Here is an 11,390-nt window from a genome sequence, read left to right as displayed (position 1 = left end):
CGGCCAGCCTCCTCTGCTCCCCAACCCCTAAGTCTCCGCGGGCTCAGTTTGAGATGGACGGGGGGCCGGGTCCCAGCTCCAGGGGCCCCTCACGTCAGGTGTCCAGCCCCAGCCCCATCGGGCCGGCGACAGGGTGCCGTCCCAGCTCTGTGATGGACAGAGAGCGAAGGCCCTCTCGGGCGATCACCATGGTCATGGCCGTCACGGCCTGTGTTTGCCCAAGGCTCCCGTGACCCGCCAGGCGTTGCTCGAACTGGAATTAGCCAGATCGTCCTGCTAAGAGCCGAGTAGTAAACACGTCTGACTCGGGGGCCAGAAGGTCTCTGTGGTAACTTCGGGGCTCTGTCATCTGAAAAGCAGCTGTGGGAAATATGTAAATGATATGGAAATGAACGGGCGTAGCTGTGTGCCAGTAAAACTTATTGACAGAAATAAATGCAGGCTGCGTTTGGCCAGTTTACGAACCCTTCATTATTCAAAACAAACAAACAAAAAGTCCTGGGTTAGAGGTGGAGGCCTTGTGGCGCTAATGTGGGGGGCACGCAACCCACTGGGCAGCAGGGAAGGTGCCGGAAGACCTAATGTCCGTGTCTGAAATAGACCCATTGCAGGGCGGCCGGGCTGGCTCCGTTCAGCGGCCTCTGGGAACCAGTTCCTCTCTCATCCGTATCATCTGCACCCTGAAGAAGAAATTGGATCCTTGACTCAGGAAACAGCCTCCTGAGGATGGAAGGGCAGACTGCATAGAAATGCTCAGGTACTAAATAGCCAGGGACCCCCCTGCCCCTAAAAGGAAGGGTGGAGTGGAGTCGAGGTTGAACCATTGGCCAGCAGGTGGAGTTATTAATCCCGGAGGTCTGCCTGGAGGAAGTGGATTTTGCATGCTGTCACGAATGCTGAAAGAGCCATTCCTGTAGCTCGAGGGACATGTGTGCCCAAGGGAGGTGGGGGTGGAGGCTCTGGTCTCACCCTGCCTCCATCACACTCCTCTGCAGAGCCACCGCTGACCTTCCCTCTTCTGCGTTAGCGGAATATGGCCGGGTGCATGATCACCCAGAATAAAGACCACATTTCCCAAACTTCCCTGCAGCCACATGTGGCCACGTGATGGATTTTGGCCGTGGTGATGTGAAGTGGGCAAGCCGGTTCCAAAAAGGCGCTCTTAAAGGGAAGGGGCGGCCCACTCCTTGCCCTTTTGTTCCTTCAACACTTGCTGGAATGTAGAATGAATGGCAGGAACCGGAGCAGCCATTTTGTATCTTGTGTGTGTGAGATGCAGAGAAATGAGGTAGGAGAGACCTGATTCTGACAACTGCGGAGCTGCCCTACAAGCCCTGGACTGTGACCCTAGACCTTTCCCGGGGAGAGGAACGATGTCCGTGTTGACTCCACGGCTCTTTCAGGTTCTTCTGTTGTAGCAGCCAAGCCCTAAGATAAGACCCCCCAAGGCGCCCCAGTTAAACCTACAATCTGAGTAAGCACCTTGGGCTTGTGATGCAAATGAGGCTCCAGAGCTCCTTCCCCTGGGAGATTCTGGGGCCCCAGTTGTACTGTTCTGCCCTTCCCTGAGTACCTCCTCTGACCACAGCCCTACTCTGTCACGCCAGCTGCTGGCTCCCTTTCTATCACCAGGGCTCAGCACGTATTTCCTGGTGGAGGAAGGACTGAGGGGTAAAGGGGGCTGCTAAGGCCAGCGGAGCCTCCTGGGCCTCAGCAACACCCTCCCACCCCGACCTTCATCTTGACCTCCCCCCGCCCTGTGAAGGGGCACCTGTGAGGACTCAGGGGCCATTGGGATCGCAGCTGAGCTGCCAGGATGAAAATTCAAAGCCCCGTTCATCTGGCCTGTGCGGGTGGGGCTGCTTTTCTCAGTGATCTCAGCCTCCCCCATCCCAGCCCCATTCCCATAAAATCACAGGAGGTCTGGCAGTTAGATGCCCTTCGGCTGAGGCCCCTCTGCGTGGAATCAGCCGTAATAACTTAATAGCCTTAAGTTCGGGAAGCTTCTTTTGAAGCTCAGAATCTTTACCCCCAGCCACTCAGTTAATCTGGAAAAGCCTCTGTCTTCCCCTGACCATACCAATTATCTGTGGCCTGCCTGCTCTCTGGGACGCATCTCCGGGAGCCGGCCTCGCTGACAGGCACCGCGCGCGCTTCAGGCCCGGGCCCCCGCTCCAGCCCGCTTCCCAGCACCGACTCCTGAGAGAAAACCGAGTGCAAGATACAAAAGGCTCAGCTCAAAGCATGCACATCCACACAGCAAGAGGAATCAAAGAAAGTACCCACTGGGTGCCAAAGACGGTTCAAGAAGAAGGGCTATAATCGCGGAGAAAATGTAATATGCAAGACTCGGTGTTGGATTAAGTGTACCGCGCAGCTGGAAAACGAGGCTGGAGATAGAAACGTGCAAACGTCCTCGTGGGCGGCCTCCAAGTTTCCAGCGCTCCTAATTCCCTGTCATAATTCAAGCTCGTTGGCCTGAAGATGATGGCTTGGCCCGTGAAGTTCCGGGATCTATCAGCAGCTCTTCCAAGGCGGCCAGCGGTTCCCTCTGCAGACCCCAGCACGCTGATGTTTCTGGAGCAGGATGGAAGCCCGTGTTTCCATTTGGCCGGGCAGAAACCTACCGCTGAGCTCATCTTCCCGAGAGCTGGCTCCGTGCAGGGGTGGGGGGAAGAGGGAGGGCAGGGAGGGTCCATGATAGAACAAGGCCACAGTTTCTGAAAGAGCTTGTCCTTGGGGGCTGGGGACAGGAGTCCTTCAAGTGATTTTGGCGCGACCAACCAGCCTTCAGCAATGGGTCGTCCATCGTCTGTCAGTCTATCTACTCATCATTCATTCATTCATTCATTCATTCATCTTTCAACTGCCTCTTTACCATCAGCCATGCTACAACCTTAAGTGAGCAGCTAGAACCTAATGTGTCCTAAATGGAACTTGTCATTTCCCTCCGGTGCGGTGGGCAGCATCTGCAAAGGCTCTCAGTGAACCCGGTATTCACACCCTTGTGCAGTCCCCTCCCCGGGAGTGTGGGTGGGGCCCAGTGACCTCCTCGTAACAGACAGAATGAGGCGGAGGTGATGGGAGACCACTGCTGAGATTAGGCTACACGAGGGTCCGCGGGAGTCCACGGGACCCTCTCGCCCACACACCTGCAGAGGCCTCCTGGCTCACCCCTGCTCCGCAGGCCGAGTCCTGTCCCACGAGCTCCCTGCTCCCAGCCTTCCAAGGGCTCCCACTGTCCTTGGTGCAGAGTCCAGACTGCTCCCACGGCCCTTGCTTCTCCCCGGTCTCACCCCTTTCCCCACTCCCGTCGACTCACTCACTCTTACCCTCCAGCCGCCCTTCTGCACCAGGCTTCTCTGTGCCCCCCAGGCCTCGTAAGCTCCTGCTCCTGGAGCCACTTCCTCAAGGTCTCAACTTGGTGATCCCTTTTCCATTTCTCTCTAGAACATCACTCTGTTTTATTGTCAGGATAGTGCTTTCGCCTTGCGAGATTATCTTTGTCACTTATTTATATGGCCTATCAACCTACCTACCTATCTGTCCATTCGTCCATCCACCTGTAAGTCTGTCCATCCATCCATCCATCCACCTATCCATCCATCCATCCGTTCATCCATCCATCCATCCTTCATCCATCCATCCATCCATCCATCCATCCATCCATCCATATCTGCCCCTCTTTCTCTTTCTCTCTCTCTATCATCTCATCTATCTCCACTAGAATATAAGATTTTTTAAGTCATGACCCTTATTTGTCTTTAGATTTGTTTCCTGGGGTTGCTGTAACAAATTAACACAAACTAGGTGGTTTAAAATAACAGATATTTATCCGCTTATTGTCGGGGGGCAGAGGTGCCTCCTGAGGCCACAGGACAGAACCCCCCTCCCCTCTCCCAGCTCTGGCGGTTCAGCCTCTTGGCTTGTGGCTACTTCATCCCAGTCTGTTCCTCTGTCTTGGCTTGGACTTGTCTGTTTCTCTCCTCTTCTGTTTCTCTCTCCTCTCTTTTAAGGAACCTTGTCATTGGGTTTAGGGCCCATCGAGGTAATCCAGAACGATCTCATCTTAAGATCCTTAACTTACTTGTGTCTGTAAAGACCCTTTTTCTAAATGAGGTCACCATCACAGTCTGGGGAGACATGTCCTTTGGGTGACCACCCTTCAACCCATTACATCTTGTTCCCTGGTTATTGAACCCCTGAACCTCTAGCAATTCCAAGTATATCTGGGAGCATTCAGTAGATATTTGTTGAATGAATGAAATCACTCATTAGTTTGGGGGTGCTCCAACAGGAGCTCACAGTAAAATCACCTGGAGGGCTTTTTAAAACACAGGTTGCTGGGTCCCACTCCGAGTCCCTGAGCCAGCAGGTCTGGGTAAGGCCTGAGAATCTGCATTGCTAATGAGTTTCCACGTGAGGTTGCTGCTGCCGCGACCACCCTTTGAGCACCCCGCTTTAGGTGATCTGTTCTTCCTTTCAGCCATTAGCAGGACCTGAGTTGTAATTAAGATTTCATTTCCCCCTCAAAGAGCCTCCAGGTCCCCCAGCTGTCCCCAGCTCTTCCTTGTCAAGGAGAAAAAATGATCCAATTACCTAATTCTTCCCCAAAGAGCCTGGTGCCTTATGTCCTCCCTGGATAATTGCACTTAAAACAGCTCTCTGGAGGAGGCGGGCCAGAAACCTGCCCAGCAGGGAGGGGCATCGCTGGGTGCAGAAGGTTGGAGTCTTCTTACATTCTCTCAAATCACACCTCTGGGGCCATACCTAGGGGTTGTTACAGAGTTCAAATGTGGTCCACGATTCACCCTTAAAGGGGAATTTCTGGTTTCTGGGCACATGTTCCCCAGGGGGATATGGGAAGGGAACATCTTGAAAATCTTACCATTAAGATGCATTTGTAGCCAGTGGTGGGACCTTCCCCTGAATGCAGAGCTTTTCCTGGGCTTCTGCTCATGGGTTCCACTCTTCCACCCAGCAGGGCCTGGAGGTTTCTTCTTCTTTCCCTTTTTCCCCCTTTTTTATTTTATTTTTTAAAAATGTTTATTATTTATGTATTTAGAGAGAGAGAGAGAGGACAGCGTGCAGGAGTGGGGGAGGGGCAGAAAGCTAGGGAGAGAGAGAGAGTCCCAAGCAGGCTCCACACTGTCAGCACAGAGCCCGCCGTGGGGCTCAAACCCATGAACTGTGAGTTCATGACCTGAGTCGAAATCAAGAGTCGGATGCTTAACCGACTGAGTCCCCTAGGCATCCCACCTTTTTCCTCTTTTTATTTTTTTATTTTTTATTTTTTAAAAATATTTTAATGTTTTATTTATTTCTGAGAGAGGGAGAGAGAGACAGTGTGAGCAGGGGAGGGTCAAAGAGAGAGGGAGATACAGAATCGGAGGCAGGCTCCAAGCTCTGAGCTGTCAGCACAGAGCCCGACATGGGGCTCAAACCCATGAACCGTGAGATCGTGACCTGAGCCGAAGTCGGACGCTTAACTGACTGAAGCCCCCAGGCGCCCCTCTTTCTCCTCTTTTTAAAAGGCACTTTATTGAGATAGAATTCATATGCCACACAATCCACCCATTTTAAGTGTGTGACCCAATGGTCTTTCATATACGCACAGCTATGTGTAAACAGTACTTCAGGGTCATTTTAGAACATTAAAAAAAAAAAAACAAAACCCACCAGCATTTTCATCATCTCGGGAAAGAAACCCCATAACCTTTGGCTGTGGCAGCCTTACCCTCTGACTCCCAGCCCAGCCCTACATAACCACGAATCCACTTTTTGTCTTCCTAGACTTCCCTGCCCTTGACTTTCAGAGGCGTGGAGTCACCCGCCGTTTATCTCTTGTGACAACTCCTATCTGTTACGGAGATGGATGCTCACTGGCCCTTCCTTCATCCCCTTTCATGGCTGAATAACTAATACGCCGTCGTCTGCACAAACCACACTCTGTGTATCTACCATTCACTTGATGGGAACCTGGATTGTTTCTGGCCACCATGCATAATGCTGCTAACGACACTTGCGTACAGGTGACATTTGTTTGTGTGTCTCCCTGACACCTAGGACTGGACTTCCGGGTCAGGTGACAAGCCCCGATGTTTAATCCCGTGAGAAATGGCTACAGTGTTTTCCAGAGCAGCCTGACCATTTCCTATCCCTCCAGCCACGTGTGCGCGGCTGCCCTGTGTCCACACGCTTGCCCACACTTATTACTGGACTTGTGGATTCTAGCCATCCCGGTGGGCAGGACGTGGCTCCTCATCGCAGTTTTGCTGTGCATTTGCTTCATGACCGATGCGGCTGAGCACCTTTTTACGTGCTTCCTGGCCGCTCTGCATACCTGCCCTGCAAAAGTGTCTTTTCCTATCGTTTGCTCATTTTAAAAATCAGGTTATTTGTCCGTTTATTGTTGAGTGGTGAGCATTCTTTACATATTCTGGATACAAGTCCCTTATCAGCTATATGATTTGCAAATAGCTTCTCCCATTCCGTGTGAAGTCTTATCGCCTTTTTGACGGCGTCCTTTGAGGCACAAAAACTTTTTAGTTTTGAGAAGTCCAATTTAACTCCGTTTGCTTTCGTTATCATACATTTAGTGTTGTATCTAAGGGTCCTTTGCCGAGCCTAGGTCATGAGGATTTGTCCCTCTGTGTTCTTCTAAGAGTTTTATGGTTTTGCTCTTGTGTTTGGATCTTTGATCCACTTTGAACTAATTTTTATATATAGCGGGAGGTCGGGATCCGATGCGAGTCTTTTGCGTGTGGCTAGCCAGTTGTTTCAGGGCCAGTTGTGAAAGACTCTTCTTTCCCCACTGGGTCATGTTGGCACCCTTGCCAAATGGGAGGGGGTGTCTTTTTTTCTTCATTCCTGTAGATTTTAAAACAGAGAGGGGAGTAGTCAGTGACTTTTTATCTAATTGTCATATTTTACAAATTTACATATGTCACAGATTGTAGTAGGCAAAACAGGTCTTTTGTCATTGTTGTCGTTGTTGAAGACTGATCTGTAGGTCAAGTTTAAAAACCTCTGCTTCTGGGGGCGCCTGGGTGGCTTAGTCGGTTAAGTGTCTGACTTTCGCTTAGGTCATGATCTCACGGTTCGTGGGTTCGGGCCCCGCGTCGGGCTCTGTGCTGACTGCCATCTCAGAGCCTGGAGCCTGTTTCATTCTGTGACTCCCTCTCTCTCTGACCCTCCCCTGCTCATGCTGTCTCTCTCTCTCTCCTAAAAATAAAAACATTAAAAAAAAAAATTAAAAACAAACAAACAAAAAACCTCTGCTTCTGGGCATTAGTACTTGGATGTGATTCTTGAGAGGTCCCCAAAATGCCAAAGAACAACTTTTGAGATCTCCAAAGGGAGGTGGGTAAAGAGCTACTAAAAAGTCACTGAGCAGACAGGGGTGAGTTCCTTCTCTCTCTCTCTCTCTCTCTCTCTCTCTCTCTCATAGCTGCATAGTATTTTATTGGGTTGTTGCCAGTTTTATGCTATCCAAAATAATTTAGCCAATGACTATGCACATACACCAATTTTCATACACGCAAGTACTTCTGTAGAATAACATTTTAAAGTTGGAATTGCTGGGCCACCTGGGTGGCTCAGTCGATTAAGCATCTGACTTCGGCTCAGGTCATGATCTCACAGTTTGTGGGTTCAGCTGTGCAGACAGCTCAGAGCCTGGAGCCTGCTCCCCCTCTCACTGTCCCTCCCCCATTCATGCTCTGTTTCTCTCTGTCTCAATAATAAATAAACATAAAAAAATATTAAAGTTGGAATTGCTATTTCCAAAGTGTATTACGAATTTGTCATAGATGTTGCCCCATTCCATTCCATTAGGGGTCAGGCTGAGTTATAGCCCCACCAGCAATGCTTGTGTGCCTGTTTTTCCAAAGTTTAACCAACATAGTGAATTATCAGATTTCTGGTTTTTTGTCCATTTGACGGGTAAACATGGGCAATTCAGTACAGTTTTATTCTGCGTTCCTTACATTATGAATAAGATTATACATCTTTTTCATATATTTAAAACCAATCAATACTACCTTTTGACAAATGATCCATTCATATCCTTTATCTATTTTTATTGTGTGTTTTTTTCTTATTTGTTGAAATCCACTTTATATTTTAGGGATATTAAGTCCTTGTCTGCAGTGTAAACTTTAAACGTCCTTAGCAGTTTATCACTTTGCCTCTTGATGTTGCCTCTACGGGCTCTTTAGGTTGGATTCTCCAGTTGGTTTTACTGTATCACACAGCAGTTTTGATTATGTGGCTGAACTTAGTTTTTCTTCTATGACTTCTGGATGTTAGAGTCATCATCAGAGAGATCTTTCTCTGCTTCCTACTCGGGGGATCCCTTTTAAGGTCAAGTTTAGTGAGGCATGATTTACTTAAAGTTCACCCTTCCATGGATTTTGACAAACACATACAAGGGCGTAACCACTGCTACAAACAGGGTGTAGAACAGCTTTGCAACCCCACACAGTCCCCTCCTGTCCCTTTGCACAGTCAAGCTCTCACCTTAGCCCCCAGCCCAGGAGCCCAGTTCTTGTCCATGTAGTTTTGCTTTGTCAGCATATCGTATGAATGGAATCACACCATAGCCTTTTGAGTTTGGCTTCTTTCACTTAGCAGAATGTATCTGATCTTCACCATGACTTGTGTTTTTCAGGGATTTGGTCCTCTTTATTGACGAGTAGTGTTTCACTGTAGGGATATACCACAAGTTTTAAGGGGACATGCGGATTGTTTCCAGATTTGGCAACTGCAAATAAAGCTGCTATAAACACTCATGTCCACTCTGTGTGTGTGAGCACGATTTTCCGTTTTTCTTGGGTAAGTGCCCGTGATCATTGAGTCATACGATTAATATATGTTTAACTTCCTAAGAAACTGCCAAACTGTTGTCCAAAGTGGCTGCACCATTTTGCATTCCCACCTGCGAAAAGACGTGTTCTGGCTAATCTGTATCCTTGTCGGCATGTGGTATTGTCAGATTTTAAAATGTTTTCTATCCTAACGGGTGTGTCGGTGTAGCTCAGTGCGATTTTAATCTGGGTTTCTCAAATGACTAATGACGTTAAGCATCTTTTCATGCGTTTGTTGGCCATTCGTATTTCTTCTGTGAGGTGCCACTTCAAATCTTTTGCTCATTTTCTTGACTCGTTTGTTTTTTCGATTATTGTGATGTAAGAGTTCTTCATGTGTTTTGGGCACATGTTCCCAGATGTGTGCTTGGCAAACATGTCCCCCCACTTTGTGGTTTGCGGTGTTAGTCATCTATAGCCACATGACAAATTAGCCCTGAACTTAGTGATGAAGATGATCAACATTTATGATCTCATATAGTTTCTGTGGGTCATGAATTCAGAAGCAGCCCAGCTGGGGGGTTCTGGTGGGAATCCCTCATGTGGTATCAGGTGAGATGTCGGCTAGGGCTCCCTCATCCGAAGGCTTGACTGGGGCTGGAGATCTTAGAGCTGCTCGAGTGTCCTCACAACACAGCTCCAGGGGTCCCCCCGAGGAACGATCTAAGAGGAGGCAAGTTGGGAGGCAGAATGTCTTCTGTGACGGCCCCAGAGGTCACACATGGCCATTTCCCCAAAATGCTACAGAGGTTTACAGCGGTCCGCTCTGCTTGGCATAGGAGTAGACGGTGTAAGGGCGTGAATGGATTGCAGGAGGCGGAATCTTTGGGGACCCTGGTGACTGGTGCCCACGTTTGTATTTCCATTTTCTTAGCAGCCTGGGGAATTCATTTCTGCCTTCTGAGCTGCAGTTTCCTTATCTGAAAGTGGGGACGACAATCCCACATTGAAAACACTTTAGAAAGCACTTGGTGGACCCGTGCAGACTCTCATCCCGCTTCAACCCCATTCTCCTTCAAGGATGCCATTCAGTTCCTTGAAGTGAAATGGCAGCTTCTCCCAGGCCCTGAGACATTCATTCTTTCTCACATGCATCTACTGAAAAGCTACCGTGAGCCCACAGCTGTTCCAGAGGCCAGGGGCTAGCAGTCCAGCAGTGGACGAAATAAAGGCTCCATCTCGTGGGGCTTCTTACGGAGGGAAACCAAAACGGAAAGGAAATGAAAACTGATCGGAATAGCATCTACGATTCACGGGGTACCGACGACACGAGGGGTATTTCATGTATTCGTACAACAATCCTAGAACAAAACAATGATTGGCTCCATTTTACAGATTTTATGAAGGTTTCAGAAAAAGAAAATGACTTGCCCAAGCTCATAATTTAAGTCAAGAGGATTTGAGTCCAGCGCTGGCTGGCTCTGAGGACCTGGCAAAGAGAGTCAACTCCTACAAGTCCCTACTCACCTGTGAGTTTTGGGGACGGATTGGGGTGGATGCTCGACTGAAGGGGACAGAGCTGGCTCATGAGTTCTAGCATCGTCCAAAGAAGCCCCTTGGCCAGAGCCCCTCACCCCCACCCCAGTTCCCAGCAGAGCCACAGGCCCCTCAGCGCACAGTCGGCGATGAGCCAAGTTTCATGAGCAATTCCATTCCGTGCGTGTAAGACTGTGCAGGAGATGCTTAATTAGATTCTTTCTAAACCTTGGGTTTCTTTGAGATGAAACAGCCGGAGGGCTATAGGGTGTGTTGTGCATGCGCGGGGTTCTCCCTTCCCAGAAACAGGGCCTTCCAAGGCTGCGAAGGCATCTGGGCTGGCTCCAGCGCGACACCCCCGGCCCCTCGCCGGCCCCCCGGCAGCCCCCTCCCTGCTCTGCAGGGCCATCTGGCCAATGCAGGCGGGCGGGAAACCATCTCTGGGTGGGTGGTGGGGGGGGGGGCGCGCCGTTTCCCGCTCTGAGGACGCCAGGTGCCGGAGCCGGAGCCCAGATGGCCCTGACTACCGGGAAGGCCTGCCTTGGGCCTCAGCTCCGCGCGGGGGTCCCGCTGGCCCCTGGGCCTCCCTGGAGGGACCCCCACGGGCTTGCCCTCTTGGAGCACAGTCTCCCGGTCTGTGCCAGCTGGTAGTGACCCCGGATGGAGCTGGTGCAGCCGAATGTGCATTTTCAGAGACCTCACTTGTGTCAGTCGAGCAGGAGCCATGAACTTGTGCCAGCGACTGCACACAGCTGGGGGCGGCATTCGGCCTCACCCAGGGTGGGTTCCTGGACATGAGTCGTTGTGGCTATTGTTGCTCAGGCACCTGTGTCGCCAGGGGAGAGGGTTGCCGGGATGCGTGCAGGGTGCCCGGTTAAATCTGAACTTCAGATAAACAACAAATACTCTCTTAACATAAGTATAACCCATGAAATATTTGGGATGTACTTATGCTAAAGAGTTACTTATTGTTCATCTGAAGTTCAAGTTTAACAGAATGTCTTGAATTTCCTTTCCTAAATCACTACCTCCCTAGGGGAGGTATCA

At 50.0% G+C, this 11,390-nt stretch overlaps 1 long non-coding RNA gene across 1 annotated transcript; it reads right to left on the bottom strand.

Annotated features, from left to right (window-relative positions):
* Nucleotides 1–5,524: 5,524 nt before the first annotated feature.
* Nucleotides 5,525–11,114, bottom strand: LOC120234891. The gene is made up of 2 exons (XR_005529235.1): nt 11,046–11,114; nt 5,525–6,870 (listed from the first exon to the last, which is right to left on the bottom strand). It is a non-coding gene; the product is annotated as an uncharacterized LOC120234891 (long non-coding RNA).
* Nucleotides 11,115–11,390: the final 276 nt, after the last annotated feature.

Source organism: Hyaena hyaena, unplaced genomic scaffold (genome assembly GCF_003009895.1).
Source record: "Hyaena hyaena isolate Hyena2069 unplaced genomic scaffold, ASM300989v1 scaffold_119, whole genome shotgun sequence".
NCBI classification, from domain to species: domain Eukaryota; kingdom Metazoa; phylum Chordata; class Mammalia; order Carnivora; family Hyaenidae; genus Hyaena; species Hyaena hyaena.
This window is presented reverse-complemented; position numbering and strand designations above follow the sequence as displayed.